General features: G+C 37.8%; 1 protein-coding gene and 1 long non-coding RNA gene across 3 annotated transcripts in view; both read left to right on the forward strand.

Annotated features, from left to right (window-relative positions):
* The window catches only part of pdlim7 (PDZ and LIM domain 7), a 128,171-nt gene that overhangs the window by 85,068 nt on the left and 23,970 nt on the right, over positions 1-19,133 (forward strand). The gene's annotated exons all lie outside the window — the stretch shown is intronic.
* Positions 8,623-17,677, forward strand: LOC116978363. Its single transcript, XR_004413446.1, has 3 exons — positions 8,623-8,991; positions 14,252-14,254; positions 17,658-17,677. It is a non-coding gene; the product is annotated as an uncharacterized LOC116978363 (long non-coding RNA).

Below are 19,133 nucleotides of genomic sequence, written 5' to 3' on the forward strand. Positions count from 1 at the left end.
GACTAGCCAGGATGGGGCATCTTGGTCGGCATGGATGAGTTGAGCTGAAGGGTATGCTTCCATGCTGTCTGACTTTAACAGTTGAAAGTGTGATGGATTGATTCTTCTTTGGAGGTAGTGGAATAATTAATGCTTTGTATCGTGTTTAGTTAAGATTGCTTTCCTCAACAATAAGAAAACTCTTAGAATAGATCTACCATGTTTTATTCAAAGACTTTTCTGCATTCTGTAGAACATTTAAAGCATTTTGTCTGAGGGAGATTTTTTTATCTGTACTCCTTTTGGTTAAAGCTGTAACAATATCGAGCTAATTCTGCTCTGATTTTTTTTTTTTATTTCAATTTTTTTATCGTGCAATGTCATTTGAATATATCCTTATTTTATAAATTTACAATTTGAATATAATGTTGATGGCATCGATTACTTATGATACCTCTACTGCATTCTTGCATCCTCCTATTTATTTCTTCAGTGGCAATGCTCTTCCTTGATCATACCCATAACTGGAGTATCAAAGACTCTGAAGTGACTTTCTGCTCTTTCTTGCTTACTTCAGGAATAGCTTAAAGCTTCGCTTGGCTGACTCTCGATCCTCATTTACATGCTTTCCCTCAGAAAAATTGTCCGTGCATCAAGGTCAACAATCCTATTTGCCCAACACACAGAGCTTCATCTCCCGTCTACCAATCTAAAGTTTACAACCATCTGTGTCTTCCGTGACCACTCGTTAAGTGTTAACATGAACGTCTTGAAGCTTTCTTCATTTCTGAAAAGAGCAAATATGACAGCATTCTGTTTTTCATTCTGAAGCCACAAAAAAATCAGTCACAGCTCAGTTTCTTTTCCATCCACAATTACGCATCTATTAAATCTATCTATGAGTAAACCCTGAACATAGAACAACATAGAACAGTGCGGCACAGGAAGAGGCCCTTCGGCCCACAATGTTTGTGCCGGACATGATATCAAGTTAAACTGATCGCATCCGCCTGTACATGAACCATATCCCTCTATTCCCTGCACTTCCATGTGCCTATCTACAAGCCTCTATTGCAGGGGTTCCCAACCTTTTTCGACCTGTTTACCCCAGGCAACTTTAATAGCACATAACAATGTTATGTCACTTATTTATGAACAACTAATGATGAACAGATACAGGTATACCAGAACCAAACACAGTAAGTCAATGAGAAAAAATATGTACAAATCCAGAATCAACAAATTTACCTGCTGGGTAGGTGAAATTTGCTGCCTAGGGGTAAATTTACCCCAGGTTGGGAGCCCTTGCTCTATTGTATCTGTCTCCATCACCACCCCGGCAATGCATTCCAGGCCCCCACTACTCTCTATGTGTAAATAAATAATAAATTTAAATTGCCCTCCTGCCTCCCCACTCCATTCCATTATCTACTTTAAATGGCAGGATTGTTGTGTAGAAAGATAGCAAGATAACCTTCATTAAATATTCCTTTTATTGTAACCAAAAGGTCATATTTCGGACCATTTCTTTGCCTATTCTCCATGCAGCCTGTACTAACAGTATGTGCCTACATTTTATTTTCTTGTTTGATACTGTGTGCATGTTTGGAAAAAATGATGTAAACGCTTGTGAACTTTATTGCGTGGTTATATATTTGATAAGCATTTAAGCTAACAATTTAAATCAGGCCTGAATTTCTCTGTGTCTGAAAAGTCGCTCTTGAGGCCATCGATTAATAACATGATATAATAGATACATTGTGCGATGCAATCTTGAATATATCCAATTAAAATCATTTACAATTGGCATTTAAAAAAAATAGTGCTCAACGTTTACATGTTGTTGATATTCATGGCATAAACCCAACTGCCATAAAATATTTATGACTTTAAAAAGCTTACCTTTAGTTTAGTTTCCTGCAAGCTTACTTGTTACGTTGAGATTGTAAGAATTTTATCATGTAAATTTGCTTGGAGTTAATGCTTAGGGGAATATACTTTGTTGAGAATGCTCCTGAAACTGTGTACATTTAAATTTGAAAGATCAAATCTCCCAAGTTAGTCTGATGGTATTTTATGTGCATGGTGCATGCTGTGTTAATACAATTGCTAACATGTCCATTAAAAAAAAAAAGTTTTCTTTATGAATGCATTTAGTTTCTCTGAATAAATGAAAGCACTGGGCCTACTTTTTTTTCACTTCATGTAATGTTACTACCTATACCTGGTAGGCTATTTCTATTAATAACCTTTCTCCAATTCTTGTGTGCTGTGGACTTTCATGCTGAGCAGTTTTTGTAATCTTGATATATTCCAATATATTCAGTGAAACTGAGGAGAAATTGGAAAGTCGTCCCAAGTTTCATGTTCTTCGAGACGAAGAAATGTTTTATGATCTTGGTGACTATAGGTAAGCACAGTAAGCATGAAACCTTTGAGCCTTTAACACATCTCCTTTTGTGTAGATTGTAGTTTGAGAGGTTTATTTCAAATTTGTAATTTAAAGACAGATTATCAATTTTCGAGGAATGTTCCAAAGTTTTTGCTGGCTTTTAACTTTGTATGAAGTTGGATAGAGTTAAGCTTTTTCAATGGCAAAAATGTATCTCTTTAAACAAAAAATCAGATTCTCTCTGACATTAATGTGCATGAATAACTTTGTTCACAGTTTATACCTTGCATCAGCATGGGCTCAACTAAACCAAGTATATATGCTGATTTGTGCTTACAAAAATGGGGGGAGTGGGGGGGGGGGGGGGGGGTGGAGGCCGGAAGAAAGCAGATTTTGTCTGACATTGATGCCAAAGAGCATTTTTTCACAGATTATACTTTACATCAGTATAGGTTCCAGCTGAATATCTGTGTTGATTTGTCCATTTTGCAGTCTTTGGTTTCCCGAATAATTGTTTCCCTAATTCTTTGTTTTTACATCTGGCCTTCACCTGGCCTGGGTGACATCACTCTCATTGTATTGAGCTGATCTGGAAGACAAACTGGAAACTTTTGTGGTTAAATGTCTGGAAAAGTAATCTTGAGTCTTGAGGTACTAAACTGACGACGAGTTCAAATGTCACCACGGCAGCTGGTGATTATAAATTCAGTTAATGAAACATATAAAAACCTGGCGTCAGTAAAAATGGCTTTTAAAAAACCCACTGGTTTGTTGTAACAGTCCATTTGCTTTACTAATGCCAAAAAGAGAAGGAAATCTACTATCCTTAAACTGGCCTGGATTATAAGTGACTCCACACTCAGCAATTTAGTTGTCACATACCTGCTTATTAAATTTATTTGGAGACAGACAGAGAACTGCCTTGTCAGCAACACCTATGCCATATGAATGAATGAACATTGACATTTTCACTGCATATAACAATGAATTTTCTTTATTAATACTGATCCTGATATTTTTGGGGGGCTTTTAATTAAAATAGTTGGCAGAAATCAGTGGTCCACTGTGTGGTAAAATTTTATATTGAGCCATATTAAGCACTAATTGTAGCCCTTAGCATTTGATTATTCTGCATTGAAATCAAATGTTAGACAGAGTTTAAATTAACAAAAGCACAACATCCCAAAATTGATTGATTGAAGTGCATGGTATTGGCATCATTATTAGAAATGTGAACCACAGGTGAAATCCATTATTGCAAATGTCTAATTTGATTAAACCCAAAAAGATGTGTGATATTCCATTATTGCCTCAAATTCCACTGGTTGCCTATAGTGTTTGCCTCCTTGTTTCTATTCACGACTCTATTTTCTCCTTTTTACTTCTTTTGGTGAATCAAACTAAAACAGGTTTATTTCTCTATAATTTCCTCCCGTGACTAATGTGCGACTTTTTGTTAAATCCTCTTTAGGTTATGAAACTAAGTTTAACTGGAGAGGTATAAATATCAACAGAAAGACTAACGGATTTTTGTGAAAATAATCTAAAGAGATAAGATTAGAAGCAGGAATGGGCCATTCGATCTTTGTCTCTGTCGCACTATTTGATAAGATCATGACTAATCTTTTATCTTCACTCCACATTCCTCTACTAAACCCAAATCCATGTAATCAATGTGATAATGTGATAATCTATCAGCCTTCCTCAGATATATTCAGTGACCGTGTCTGTGTGAAGAATTTCTTTTTATCACTGACCTTTATTTATGGCCATCTTATTTTAAACTGTGACCCCTGGTTCAAAACTTTCCAATCAGGAATAACATCAACTCTTCATCTGTCCTATTGCACCCCTTAAGAATTTGGTGTGCTTCAATCATTCTTCTAAATTAAGTTCAGGCCCACCATGTAATTTAGCCTAACCTTATTCATAGCCAATGCAATTTAAAGCATGAATATTGCATTGAAGTGTAAGTTAAAAGTATCGCTACAGTATGCACCAGATTGCACAATTTCATGCTGAAAAAAGCAAAAGCTCTGTACTAATGGGAGGGGGGCACCCCTCATTCACCCCCCCCCCCTCCCATTAGTACAGAGCTTTTGCTTTTATCAGCATGAAATTGTGCAATCTGGTGCATACTGTAGCGATACTTTTAACTTACACTTCAATGCAATATTCATGCTTTAAATTGCATTGGCTATGAATAAGGTTAGGCTAAATTACATTCCTAATTACATTCCACAGGTGATCAACAGGTGCAGCACATGAATGATCTTTGTGTATTCATGTATGGAAATCAGATTATAATCAAGCACTTGGCCCATGTTGACCAACCGGGGTCTCACTGCACACCTGGTACTACTCCTGACCCTGACTCCAGTTGCATACCTTCTCTCATTCCTGACCCTGAGTCCAGCCTTACACCTGGTCCCCTATTCTACCCTGATCATAGCTGCTTACCTGCTTAGGTTCCCAGTGCTGAACACTCTCATTGTCCCAGCGTTCACTGCACACCGAGTACTATTCCAGACCTTGACTCTGGATGCACACTTGGCCTTGTTCCTAGCCCCTCTGCACCGACAATATATCTGGCCCACACATAAAGCCCCATATTTGACCCCCTGGACTTAACCTATTACGTTCAAGTCCACAAGTGCTTATCGAATGCGGTAATCTATTATGGGGCACTTTTGCATAACAAAATTTGCTACATCCATTGGCTTCCTTGTTATCTAACATTTTAGTTATTTTGTCAAAGAAATCATCAATTGGTTGAACACAATTTCTCATCCATAAAATTATACTCACTCACTGTATTCTGTTACCATTTCCTTCATTTTCTTAACAAACTGTCCTGAAGTCATTTCACCCCCAATATTTTCAGTATTTTGTTGTCTTCCTCTCAGCAGGGACTTTTCCGAAATGCAAAGTCCAAAAACGATATATTTAAGCAATATTATTCTATTACATGTGATCTTGAGAGTACATAATATTTTCTGTGGTATTCATAACACAACAATGACAAAAGAAATCTTTGTTTTGATTGCACCTACCAACATGCATACATTATTATGTTAGAGTTAATATGTACCGAGGGCAAATTTTCGTATCCACTCCCTACGCACTTGGGCAATTTACAGAGGCCAATTAACCAACAAACCCACATGTCTTTCGAATTTTACCAGGTAATATCATTTTAGTCACCTGGCCTCAATTAACAGCTACAACTAACCATTTCTTCATTTCTCTATGAGTTAGAATTACACCACAAAGGCAATTGAAATTCAGAACTAAATGAATCAAAATATTTATAAGTGAATCCAAACAAAATCAGCCTCCTATGTAATAGAGATTTTGTGACAATGTTTTTGGACTCGGGCTGAAAATTTAATATATTCTTCTGGAATAATATGTTGTTGATACCTCCTTTTCCAAAACAAAACAACAAAATTTGTTCTTCTCTCAAACCGTTTTTGCAATTTCTTGTTCTCCCCTACTGCTGAGATGGCTGTTGATGGATAATCTCTTTCCAGCGAACTGTCCTGCAGCAGATTAAAATACATCATAGAATTTCAATTCCTCCTGTATAGAATTTGCTGAATATATCCTTTCTACCTTTTGGCAGTGGTTGTAGTTCAATTATGTGGCCGATTTTGCTGAAGGTTTAAGGTGTCACTTTTAGCTCAGTGACGGCACTCTTGCCTTTGAAGCAAAAGGTTCTGGTTTCAGGTCCCTACTCCAGAGACTTCAACACACAATCCAGCCTGACATTGCGTGTTGTGCTGACTTTCAGCTGTGAGGTTAAATAAAGCCCCAGCTACTGTGTCAAGTGGATGTAAATTACCTAAAGCCACTCTTCAGAGAAAAGCAACATTATTTTTCTTATGTTCTAATGAATATTTAACCCTTCTGGATTATCTTCTCATTGCTTTTGGCAAGGCCAATATGTGCATAAAACAGCTAATATTTCCCAGGGTTATAATAATGCCCTGTAAAATACTGACCTATTAACTTTACTTTCTAGACCCCTTGCAAACTGATATTGTTAACACCCCTTCCACCGCCAGTTGAAGAATTCCCTCCTTCCTTAAGCATCATAATTATCTTAATACCTACTCGCACATTGTGGGTGGCATGGTGGCGCAGCTGGTAGAGCTGCTGCCTCACTGCGCCAGAGAATTTCATTGTCCTATACAGGGACACATGACAATAAACTCACTTGAACTTGAACTTGAACTTGACCTGGGTTCGATTCTGACATCATGTGTAGTGTGTGGAGTTTGCACGTTCTCCCTGTGGCTGGGTGGGTTTCCTTTGGGTGCTCTAGTTTCCTCCCACATCCCAAAGATGTATGGGTTTGTAGGTTATTTTTCCTCTGTAAAGTACCCCTAGTGTGTAGGGAGTGGACCAGAAAGTGGGATAACGTAGAACTAGTGTGAGCGGGTCATCGCAGACGTAGTGGGCCAAAAGGCCTGTTTCCGTGCTGTAACTCTAAACTAAAACCTATCTCTTTTAACTTGTCATCTCCAATAACTGAGTCGAGCAGCATCTGTGCTAAGAGAGATAGACTTATTTCTTCAGGTTGAAGACCCTTCGCTAGAACAGTTCCAACAAAGGGTCTTAAACTTGAAATGTTAATACTGTCTCTTCACACAGATGCCACTTGACCCTCTGAATATTTCACGGATTTTCTGTTCCTACTATAGATTTCCCAACATCTAGAGTTTCACTTACTCCAATATCACCTTATGTGATTCCTTGCATGTAAAACTTTGCCTGATGGTGTTCCCATGAGTTTGTAGGTGTTTTAAGCATTATATCAACATGTGCAATTAGCTGTAAGCTGCTTTCAAGGTTGTTTAAATTTCTCTCTAAATGCTTTCCCACTGTCTCCTCTGTGTGTGTGTCTTTTCTTCCTTTTCTTTTAACGCTGAAATAAAATAATGTAGGCATTCTGGCAAGGTTGACCATCGTGTTATCGTGCCTAATGATGCCAGTAAGAAAAGACTTATGGAGGACACGGAGGATTGGCAACCAAAAACTGGAACAACCCAATCCCGCTCTTTCCGTATCCTTGCTCAGCTGACAGGCACAGATTTAAGTAAGTGTAGAGTGGAATTGTTAATACACAACGGCATACTGCATGTCAAACAGGCAGATTCTTAAAACATTAACATATATTCATTTATATATATATATATATTGAAAACCTTTCTATCACAGTTTTGTAAAGTGAGTTTGTATGATTTGGAATTTAGGAGAAACATTTGTATTATTTCAGTACATGTAAAGTTAAAAGAACAGCTTGCATTTGCTCATCAATGTTAACACTGTACAATGTAAGGCAAAAAAAAGCAGTGCTGGAGGAACTCAATGGGTTAGGATTACACGAGGCGGTGATAGAAACATGAGTATTGATATTGAACAACAAAACCTTAAAATATTCAAGAGTATAACATGTCTCCTGCAGTGACAGTTATGAAATTTAATCCGTTGACTCGCCTCTATCAACATATGTTCGGCTAGTATTTGTATATTGATGCTGAAGGAAAAAAAAACATTTTAGTGCATTAGTAATGAACATAATTATAAATTAAAATGTGCTTCAGAGTAATCATGAAAATACAGTTATGAGGAGCCAGAATTTCTAGTGAAGACACCCAAATAACATGGGAGCACTGATGGAAGAATCCCTTCAGAATTTTGAATATAGTTTGTGGAACAATAGTTAGGATTTCATCTGGAAACAATTTGTTTGAAATAAATTTGGCTCACTTTTGAACTGTGAGGGCAAGAATATACTCATGGTTTCCTTTCATTAACTAGAATGCCGGAATGTTGCATGATTTTGTTTGTAGTGCATAGAACTTAAAATACGTCAGCTGCCTAGTTTTGTGACCTTACACAACACGAGTTATGTTTTGTCTTTTCCTTTTTGATTGAATTAGATACATTTTGATTGACCTTGGATGGATTTTACAGTGATTACTTATTAGTACTGACAAGACAAGATTGCACGAAGGATGTGAAAAATATTGTACCCATTTAAAGCAAAGTCTCTAAAAACGTCATCCTGAAAGCATGAGAAAATAGAATTTGGCATGATACCTTTTATGACTAGTTTGAATTAAAGTTATTTTCAGATATTACTTTAAAGTAGCACATGGGTTTAACTGAGAATCCCTCATTTATTTCCAATTAATTTCAGTGAGAGATCCAGATGATGAAGTTGTTAAAAGAGCCAGGTAAGATGCAGAAGGACCAATTAATTTATGGTCTTTATAGGCGACATATATTCCAGGCTGTTTTCACACCTTCCTGCTAACTATTCCCATCATAAACATTTACCTGCAGAGGAAATGGTCAATGTAAGATTATTTTTGTGCAATCCCATTTTACCCCCAATAGTAGGACTACATTGTCAAGTATGGTGCAAAATTACATTACCACTTCTGTAGTGGCTATTATAAAGAGAAATATAAAATGCAATTTTATCTCAAGTCCAGGCATAAACTGGAAGCTGTTATCATTTATCCCCTGCCTTATAAAGCTGGTTATACTTCACACCAAGTATTGATTTGCCTTTGAATATACATGGTTACATGCAGTTGATAGGTGTTGTATTGTCTATAGCAGGAAAACACTTTGCCTCTGCATTATAGGAAAAATGGTAATGTCATTGCTGAACCGGCGCCAGTCAATAACAAATAGTGAAAGACCTGGATAGAGTAGATGTAGAGAGGATGTTTCCACTAGTGGGTGAGTCTATGACCAGAGCCCATAACCTCAGAATAAACATACGTACCTTAGAAAGGAGAGAAGGAGAAATTTTGCAGGCTCTTCACAACTTGCTGATCCACCTATCTCTGCATCATTGTCTATGGTACACTCAGTCCCTTTATCTGAGTCGATAAATATAGATTAGTATATAGTTGAAGCCACAGTGCCAATCTCAGTGAATTGGGATTCACTGCCACGAGTCATAGATTGTCAATCTGCAAATAACCCCTTTTATCCTGATGGTTTTTTGTCAGTTAACCATTCTCTGAAATAATAAACAGCTAAATAAAATCACCAAATTACAAGCAGATAAACTTGGTCTGTAGTATTCTGAAAACAAATCCAAATTTTAGATGGTAATAATAGTAATTTTGGAGTGAAAATGTTGACCTCTACTTATGTATACTGTATTTAGTCAAAAAATAAACATCCCTAAGATTGAAAATGGAAGGGAGGTGAGGGCTTGGGTATGTTGTGGCTGGTCTGAAATACTCTCGGCTCATTCAATGCCATATTCAAGATAGATTCAAAAGGTGCAGTTAGCCCCAGAGTAACCAACATGAGGTTATTATACAGTGCAAATTGTAAAAAAATATGATTTTTAAACAATTGCGTGATGATTATTTGAAAGGGACATCGTAAGTTTTGTCCAGTTGTACAAAGTATTCATGGATTAAGCAGTAGTTCTTGAAGTGTCCCTGTAAAGCATATGTTTAGTTTAAAAAGCTTTTTTTGAAAAATAAATTATTTCACGGCAGTATTCCTGTGGAAGGAAAGGATCCAGTGCTACTTTAATATGTCATTAAAATACTCTGGTAACCCAGGTTGTAGCCACAACCAGATTTGTCATCAAATATGTGCTGTAAATCATTAAGATTTAGTGCTTTATGTGTTGGCCTCGCACAATTTCAAAGTATGAGTTCAAGTTATTCTGGAATGTTATGGCTTTAGATTTTCATGGCTCTCTTCCTAATTTAAGCTTCATTATGATAACATTACACCAAATGTATTTTTCTAATTCAGCCCACTCATAACATTTTATCTTAATGCAATTCTGTTAGCTACTACAGAAGTAAATTTATTATTGGACTAATATAAGATTATGTACTTTCCATAATTTTCTGACCAGTTGTAAAATACATGCTATTATTATTGAACGATTTTGATTTGCATATCATTATTTTGTTCCATAGTCCATTATATAATTTTAAAAGTAAATTTACTTTGGTGTTCCTTTAAAATAATCTATTACTGCAAGTGGTACAAAGATCAACTTGTTATCAGAACTTTTCTGAGAATCCTGGACATTCGCTGTCTGTGACTTTAATGTAAGATTTAGATTGAAAACTAGGTTTAGGAAAATATTGAGGCTTTTTGCTAACCTTCTATATCAGTCCTTTTACATTTTCTGTTCTTTTTCTTCTCATCTTTCTCTCTTATCCTCTGCAGAGAAAGGTTTATCACCGAACTGCAGGGCCCACGTTATACAAGATTGCGTGATTGGCATCATGAAAGATCTGCTCACTCCCTTAATATAAAATCTTGAACTGGAATAAAGTGTAATTGCTGATTGCTTGCTATCTCTTGACTCCTTTGTCTCGACATACATTTCTGAACTGAACATCACATTTCTCTAATGTCACAGCATTCTCCTGCATTACAATATTTCAAACATTCAATTGTTGTGGAGATTTTCAATTTGTTAATCAGCATGTTTTTGTTTAAAATTCAATTATACAATATCATTTGCAAAATGAACAATTAAGCATGATTTCAGTTGAGCAAAATTCTGCTAGAACTTGATAAGCTGAATGTTACATATGTAAGGTTTAGCGGCTATAGTACATGAATCGAATTTAGAATTTGAAGCTTTTCATCTGCCAAGAGAATTTATAATGATTATTCCTGATTGTGGGAGCATAAACATGTCATTGGGCAAAGCTTTACACTTGAATCAACATTAATGATTGTAAAACCAGGTTCAGGAAAGTTGTTGCATATGTTTGTAGTATAGCATTAATACACAGTGTACAAATCTATATATACTGGTTTGTTTTGAGAAAATATTTTAATAAAGGTTCCTGAATTAACTATTTCTCCAGTTTCTATCTTTATGGTTATCCAATTCTATTTCAAAAGTGTGACATTTTGGGTGGCAAATTTTGCATACCCATATTTAGTGTGTTCCTAGTGCAAAGATCTAGATGTAAGGACCTCAATTTCTCTGCAGATACGAAAAAAATGCTAGTCAGAAATCTTAATCCAAATGCCATTTGTTACCAATTTAGAAATAGAACTGCTGTTGAGATTAGATAATGATTCAAAAGTAGAAAAATAATTATTTATTAAGAATGATAGTAAACTTTTTTCCTGTGGTTTAACCACATTTTTTAACCTTCAGTCAAATAAATATCCAAAATATTTTGAAGTTGGGAATAATTCAAATTCTTGATCAAGCATTGCACTGAATAAAAACAAAGAATTATTCATAAAATATTTAACGTTGTCTGGCCATACAAAAAGTGGCAAAGGACAGAATTATCAACTCCAGATAAAAGCTGTTTTGATTTGTTCCATTGTTCACATAACCCATTTTACTTGTATATATTATAACACTTGGATCCATATAGTCAAAATACTTTGCTTGAACATAGTAGTCAAGAAAATCTAGTGTGCCCAAAAGATCATTGTATCAAGAAACGTCTTCCTCTTGAGTATGGCGTGCACAGCCTAAAGTTGAAGGACAACTTGTTCTATTTGATCTTATTTGATTGTGCACGCCAGGTTAATTGCCTTCGTCGAAATAGGGTGGACCATGAGAAGGTTGCAATCTTCCACCCCTATCAAGGAACAAGGTTACACGACACTAAGTGAAGATGACAAAAGGCTAGTGGAGTCAAATTGAAAGGTCAGGATGGCGAAACACAGTGGATGCCAGTAGTTGAGCAATTCAAAAATATAGCTTGAAGTTGTATGAATTTACTGCATCATTTCTGAGGAGAACAAAGTATTGCAGATAATACTAAGTGTCACTTCTGCATGACACTGCCTTGACCATAGCTGCTGGGTTTTTTAATTTGCTATGGGTGAAAATATTGGGAATATACAACTCTGAGTATTGCTCCTTGAACATAGAACACGTTACTGAAGTACATTGGGTTTTGGGCTCAAATACAATTGTATTGGATACAGTTGGAAGATAGAACATGGCTAAAACTGTACTTTTTGAATGTGAAAGGATGTAGTCTGGATTCGAGTGAACAGTCCTGAGATTGTCTCTGGCGTGACCTGTCATCATTGCTGACTTGATAATTGCCTGCAACAGGTCAACAGAAGGATGAGATGAATAAAAAGATGCACATCACATCGGTCACTTATTTCATGCTAGCAATCGGGCAGGTTAATTTGGCTATGTTTCCATCAAATTCTTCCAGAAGCCATATCTGCTGCAAGTCTCAAGTACTGTAACTTCTGCAGTTCATTATCATTATCTCAAAAACCAAAGTTGCATCACACCAAGTTATCTACTTTCCAGACAGTTTTTATACTGATATCTCTTGTATGTATCAAAATTAATTATTCATGTAGGAAGGGACTGTAGATGCTGGTTTAAACCAAAGATTGACACCAAATGTTGGAGTAACTTGTTGGAGACACAAAATGGTGCAGCATCTCCGGAGTCAAGAAATGGGTAACGTTTCGGGTCAATACCCTTCTTCAGACTGACCTCAGACTAATTATTTGTCCTGTTTGCTTTATTAAATGGATCACAGGTGTCCAATGGGATGAACTAATTGCATAAAGTATTTTGAAGTTGTACTCCAATTTACTTTGCATATCGTGATTCAAAAACAAATGCTCCTTCGTCCAATTTTCTGACCAAAAGACATAGAAACATAGAAAATAGGTGCAGGAGGATTTAAAAAATCCAATTTAGACTATGGTGCCAGCATTGATTCTTTGAAAGAGCTATCCAATTAATCTCAGGTAGACAAAAATGCTGGAGAAACTCAACGGGTGAGGCAGCATCTATGGAGCAAAGGAATAGGTGACGTTTCGGGACGAGACCCTTCAAATTAATCTCAATATCTTTTCTATCTTACTCCATACTCTCCTTTCTCCTTCCAGCACTTATCTAGTTTTCCTTCTGAATTATTATTCAATTTCTTTGCACAACAAATTGATGTCCTTTATTCCACCACATATTAAACACAATAGATGATTTCACTTCCTCTTGACTCAGTTTCCAATAAGTGGGACCAAATTTCATAAGTTGAATTCAAATCAAATTAAAATTAATCCCAGACCTCAGTCTTTTCAGACTGGGGAAAAAAATTGTCTCCCAGTTTGTCTTATCAAAATGCTTTTTAATGTTCCCAACGAACACGTTCTGATCTTAATCCTTTCCCCTCTGAGAACAGCATTGATTTCTGTAATACCCATTGATGGAATCAAAATGTATTTAATGGTTCCCATATTTATTAAAATAAAAGGAAGAAATCTGGATTCAAATCTTTTCATTTACAAAGTGACAATTAATAATTAGTCTCCAAATACATAAAATATTAATTTGGAATGAAACCAAAATCTTACTATCTCAACTTGGTATTGGGGTGTTATCACAGTGAAATATGAACTGTAATTCAGTTCAGATGCTTTGTTAGTGGATCATAAATCTTTAACTGCATTAAATCTGGAGGTTGAAAATCATGAAATTTGGTTTGATTTTTAACTCTTTAGATTAGTTAATGAAAGGTACACCGAATTAATACACTTTTCCTCTTCCATGTGAAAATATTTTTTCATTTATTGTTCATCAGGCATTCGCTTATTGGAATTCAAACAAATTCCAGACATTTGCTTTATCTATGTCAATGGACTGCAGAGAAAAATGGGATTGTAGAGGGCTGTAGGTTTTGCAATAAATTTAAGCAACACCAGTGTCTAAAATTAAACATGTCCTTTCTAGTTTTTGTTGTTATTTTTAAGCAGTGCATAACCACTTGGGTTATGAGTGTTGTATTATTCTGATATAGCATGTAGTTGTTTGAAAATATTACTTGGAAGCAAAAGGACCATCATTCTACCAAGTTTGCACAGCAAGTTTATGATTTATTTTTGAGGCCATTGATAAATGGAGGAGGGAATAAAGGAGCTGTCAAGTAGTTTCTCAGATTAACAGCTCCAGCAGGAATGCAAAGAATTAAAATTAATCCCAGACCTCTAAATCCATTTTTTCCCTTGGTTCAACATAGCAATGTTAGATTAAATGTACATTGATTGTTTTATTTGAACACATTTGCTTTTATCTTTATGCAAACGTTTATTAAGCATGCTGTATATATAAAAACACAAAGTGCTGGAGTAACTCAATGGGTCAGAAAGCATCTCTGTGCCTAGGCGATGCTTCGGTCAATCCATTCTTTGGACTGATGAGTCCCAACTTGAAACGTCATCAATCCATGTTCTCCACTACCTGACCCTCTGAGTTACTCCAGAAGTTTTTTTTTCTGCAGTCCCTTGTGTTTACATTTTAGCAAATGTTTAGGTTGTGTATGCTACAGGGAAAGTTTGAAATTAAATTCATGAAAGGTCAGTATTGTAATCTATTATATGGAATAAATATGACTGAATAATTATTGTGCCTGTTACATGAAATCATTAGGAGATGAGCATCTAATGGAACATTAGTAATTATCTTCAAATGAAAAAAAAATGAATACCTGTGTATTGATTTCTCTAATATTTAAATAAATGATTTCAGTAACATAGCTATTAAATAGATGAAGTACAGAAGTTAACACCAGGTACACATAAATTAAAAATACATTTGGTGAGCATTTGATGAACTAAGTATCACTGATCTATAAACTGAAATTTCACACCATTTAAAGTCAGTTATATCACTATTAGTTATATTTATACATTCTATTAATCTATTTAACAAGAATATGTAGCAAATGGAGTAATTCTAATTCATACTTCAAAATTAATGTCACAGGAATGTCATAACCCTAGTAGTTATAGTAGTCTTCCACCAGTGGGAGAGTCTAGGACCAGAGGCCATAGCCTCGCAATAAAAGGACGTACCTTTAGAAAGGTGAGGAGAAATTTCTTTAGTCAGAGGGTGGTGAATGTGTGGAATTCATTGGCACAGAAGGCTGTGGAGGTCGTCAATGGATATTTCAAAGGCAGTGATTAACAGATTCTTGATTAGTATGGGTGTCAGGGGTTATGGGGAGAAAGCAGGAGAATGGGGTTGAGAGCGAAAGATAGATCTACTTTGATTAAATGGCGGAGTAGACTTGATGGGCCGGAAGGCCTAATTCTGTTCCTATAACATGAATATATGAACCTACAATGTATTGTGAAAGGCATAAAACACTACACTGTACCTCGGTACACATGACTATAATAAACTAAACTATTGTGTATTCAGCCTCCAGCCCAGTCTACACAAGCACAAAGAACTGTTGTAAATTGGATGTTGGCAAAATCTAAGTATGAAGAGCTGTGAACTTGGTTATTATTTTCCAAGGCACGGCAACAGGAAATTCCACTGTATTAATGTCAGGAAATGAAACGGAGTTATATTTGTAGAATGTGAAAGATGTGATATAGAAGAAATTTCATTCCAGTCACTGGAAGAATTTTTTGTAAGTTGACTAAAATGGAAGCGCTACATTGCACAAACACCAGAGATGAAAGATTATGACAAAATGAACATGTTTCAGTTTCAAATGAACACCATAAAACCGATCGACACAGAATGCTGGAATAATTCAGCCGGTCAAGTACCATCTCTGGAGACAAAGAATTGGTGATGTCTCGTTACTCCAGCTGAATTATTCCAGCATTTTGTGTCTATCTTTGGTATAAACAAGCATCTGCAGTTATTTTATATTTATAGTTATAACATCAGGGCTGCCAACTTTCACGCATTGAGCGCGAGAATCACGCATTTGGCCAAATTTTCACTCTCTCACGCTGATCACAAATTTCTCACGCTCTGTCGTGAGAAATTCTGTGATCAACGAGAATTTCAAAACTCATATCAACTGCATGGGCCATGGGTGTTGGAGAGCCGGGGCGGAGGGAGGGATGGAGCGGCAGGGGCAGATGCGGACGGGAGCAAGTGTTTGCGGGGCTGGCGAGTCGCTCGCTGCAGCTCCTGCCATGGTGCAGTCTCGGGCCGTCGGAGGCGTCGGAAGCGTTGCGCCGCTGCCGTGAGAGTCTCTGTGCCGAATTCGCCCTGGTGACCGGCATGGATCAGTCTGTGGCTCTGGAGAGAAGAATGGGTGATGTTTCTGGTCGAGACCCGGGTCTTGACCCAAAACGTCACCCATCCTTCTCTCCAGAGATGCTGCCTGTCCCGCTGAGTTGCTGCAGCATTTTGTGTCTCTCTTCGGTTTAAAGCAGCATCTGCAGTTCCTTCTCACACAATGAGTCCCAACAAGACGACTTTGAAGCTAGTACAACTCGGGTGGGGGAGGGACGGAGGGAGAGGGGATGTTAACGAAATCGCTATTCATATTCAATCAGGGAAATTACTTGATATCTGTCTTTAAATTGATATTTTGTTCATCTTTAAATGTAAGTATTGGATTCATGTATCGCGGGAACAAATAAGCAAAGGCAAGATGGTAAATATAAACTACAAATTAACTACAGAAAATGAAACTTATGGAGATGAACTTTGCCCTTCACTTTACAAAGAATAACCTCGGGGATTATGCAGTAAATGCCATTCAAATACTCTGCAACCTTGGGATAATATTGTTCATGTTCAAACCGATAGGTAAGTCTTGGTTTGTTCAATATTATAATTTGTTCTAAGATACAGCGTGGAAACAGGCCCTTCGGCCCCTCGAGTCCGTGCCGACCATCAATCACCCATTTACACTGGTTCTATGTTATCCCACTTTCTCATCTACTCCCCGCACACTAGGGGGCAATTTACAGAGGGCTAATTAACCTACAGACCCACACAACTTTGGGATGTGGGAGGAAACCGGAGCACCCAGAGGAAACCCACGTGGTCACAGGGAGAACGTGCAAACTCCACACAGACAGCACCCGAGACCAGGATCGAACCCGGGTCTCCGGCGCTGTTGGGCATTAATTGTAATGCTAATACTTGGGCCTCCGCTGATATGCAGGGATGATTACCCAATATTACTGATTATTAATCCATTGTATTATTGATTATATATGTTGTGCCCGTTCTCCTTTATCTGTACATTGTGAGCGGCTTGCTTGCATTTACCGGATAGCACGCAACAAAAGCTTTTCGCTGTACCTCGCTACAGGTGGCAATAGTAAACTAAATCAATCTATTTACATGTATCTATGTGTTGTTGCTTTAACCGGCCTGTTAAGGTGCAGCAACTGAGAATGTCAATGTTCTAATGTCGCTGCACGCAACAACTAAACACTCTTGTCTTCATTCTACACTTGAAATTACCACAATGACATTTAAACGGCATTTGGACAGGTACACGTGTAGGAAGGAACTGCAGATGCTGGTTTAAACCAATAGACACAAAGTGCTGGAGTAACTCAGCGGGTCAGGCAGCATCTCTGGAGGGTGACGTTTCAGGTCGAGATCCTTCTTCAGACTGACGGTCTGGTTAATTGGCTTGGTATAAGTGTAAATTGTCCCTAGTGTGTGTAGGATAGTATTAATGTGCGGGGATCGCTGTTCGGTGCAGACCCGGTGGGCCGAAGGACCTGTTTCCGCGCTGTATTTCTAAACAACCCTGTCCGGCTAGCAGGGCTGTGTAGGGCCGAGTGCCTGGACACGGTGAAATCTGGCTCTGATCTCCACAAAGCCAATCAAGTATCGAGCAGCGCCGCAGATCAATGGGCCTCTGGTGTTTGGAGTCAGTCCACAGACCCAGAGAGGAAATTGGATGTTACTCCGGCTTTTTGTATCTATCAGCGACTTGGTGAGTGGGCTGGACAACGAGTGACGCAGCTGGTCGCAGCTCCCCTGATCTACGCTATTCCCACGCACTTATGGACCTGTCCCACTGAGGTGACTCTTTAGGCGACTGCCAGGGATTAGTTTTACTAGCATTTACTAGACAACCAGTGGCTGCTGGAAGTAGGTACCAAGCACTGGGTAGAAACGGTGGAAGATAGTGACCTTCAAATGGGGGTGGTTGGAGAAATCATCCTGCTTGCCTGCTAGATTTTCACTTACTGTAACTGCAGGAAAAATGTTCCCGATGTTGGGGGAGATCAGAACCAGGGGTCAGAGTTTAAGAATAAACGGTAGGCCAGTTAGGACTGAGGTGAGGAGAAACTTTCTTCATCCAGAGAGTTGTGAATCTGTGGAATTCTCTGCCACAGAAGGCAGTGGAAGCCAATTCACTGAATGTTTTCAAGAGAGTTACATTTGGCTCTTGGGGCTCGTGAAATCAAGGGATATGGGGAAAAAACAGGAAAGAGGTACTGATTTTAGACGAACAGCCATGATCATACTGAATGGCAGTGCTGGCTCGAAGGGCCAAATGGCCTATTCCTGCACCTGTTTTCTATGTTTCTATGCTTGAGTAGATGGCAATAAAACTCGACCACGATTTTGAAGCATGCATGCATGGTGGAGGTATAATGTAGTCATAGAGTGATACAGTGTGAAAACGGGTCCTTCGGCCCAACTTGCCCACATCCGCCAACATGTCCCAGCTACACTACCTGCTTTTGGTACATATCCCTCCAAACCTGTCCTATCCATGTATCAGTTTAACTGTTTCTTAAATGATGGGATAGTCCCTGCCTCAACTACCTCCTCTGGCAGCAGGGCCGGCATTAGGGGGAGCGGGGCCCAATTGGGAACAATTTTGGTGAGCCCCAAGTTCCCAGCCAAGGTCTGTCAGCCCAGTTATTTAGTATAGATTATGAAATTGTACACTAAGGTGCTATGGATTATACACTGTCTGAATCTCTCCTGCTCCCATTTGACTGTCAATACCTCCAC

The sequence above is a fragment of the Amblyraja radiata genome, chromosome 11 (assembly GCF_010909765.2).
Source record: "Amblyraja radiata isolate CabotCenter1 chromosome 11, sAmbRad1.1.pri, whole genome shotgun sequence".
Lineage (NCBI taxonomy): Eukaryota > Metazoa > Chordata > Chondrichthyes > Rajiformes > Rajidae > Amblyraja > Amblyraja radiata.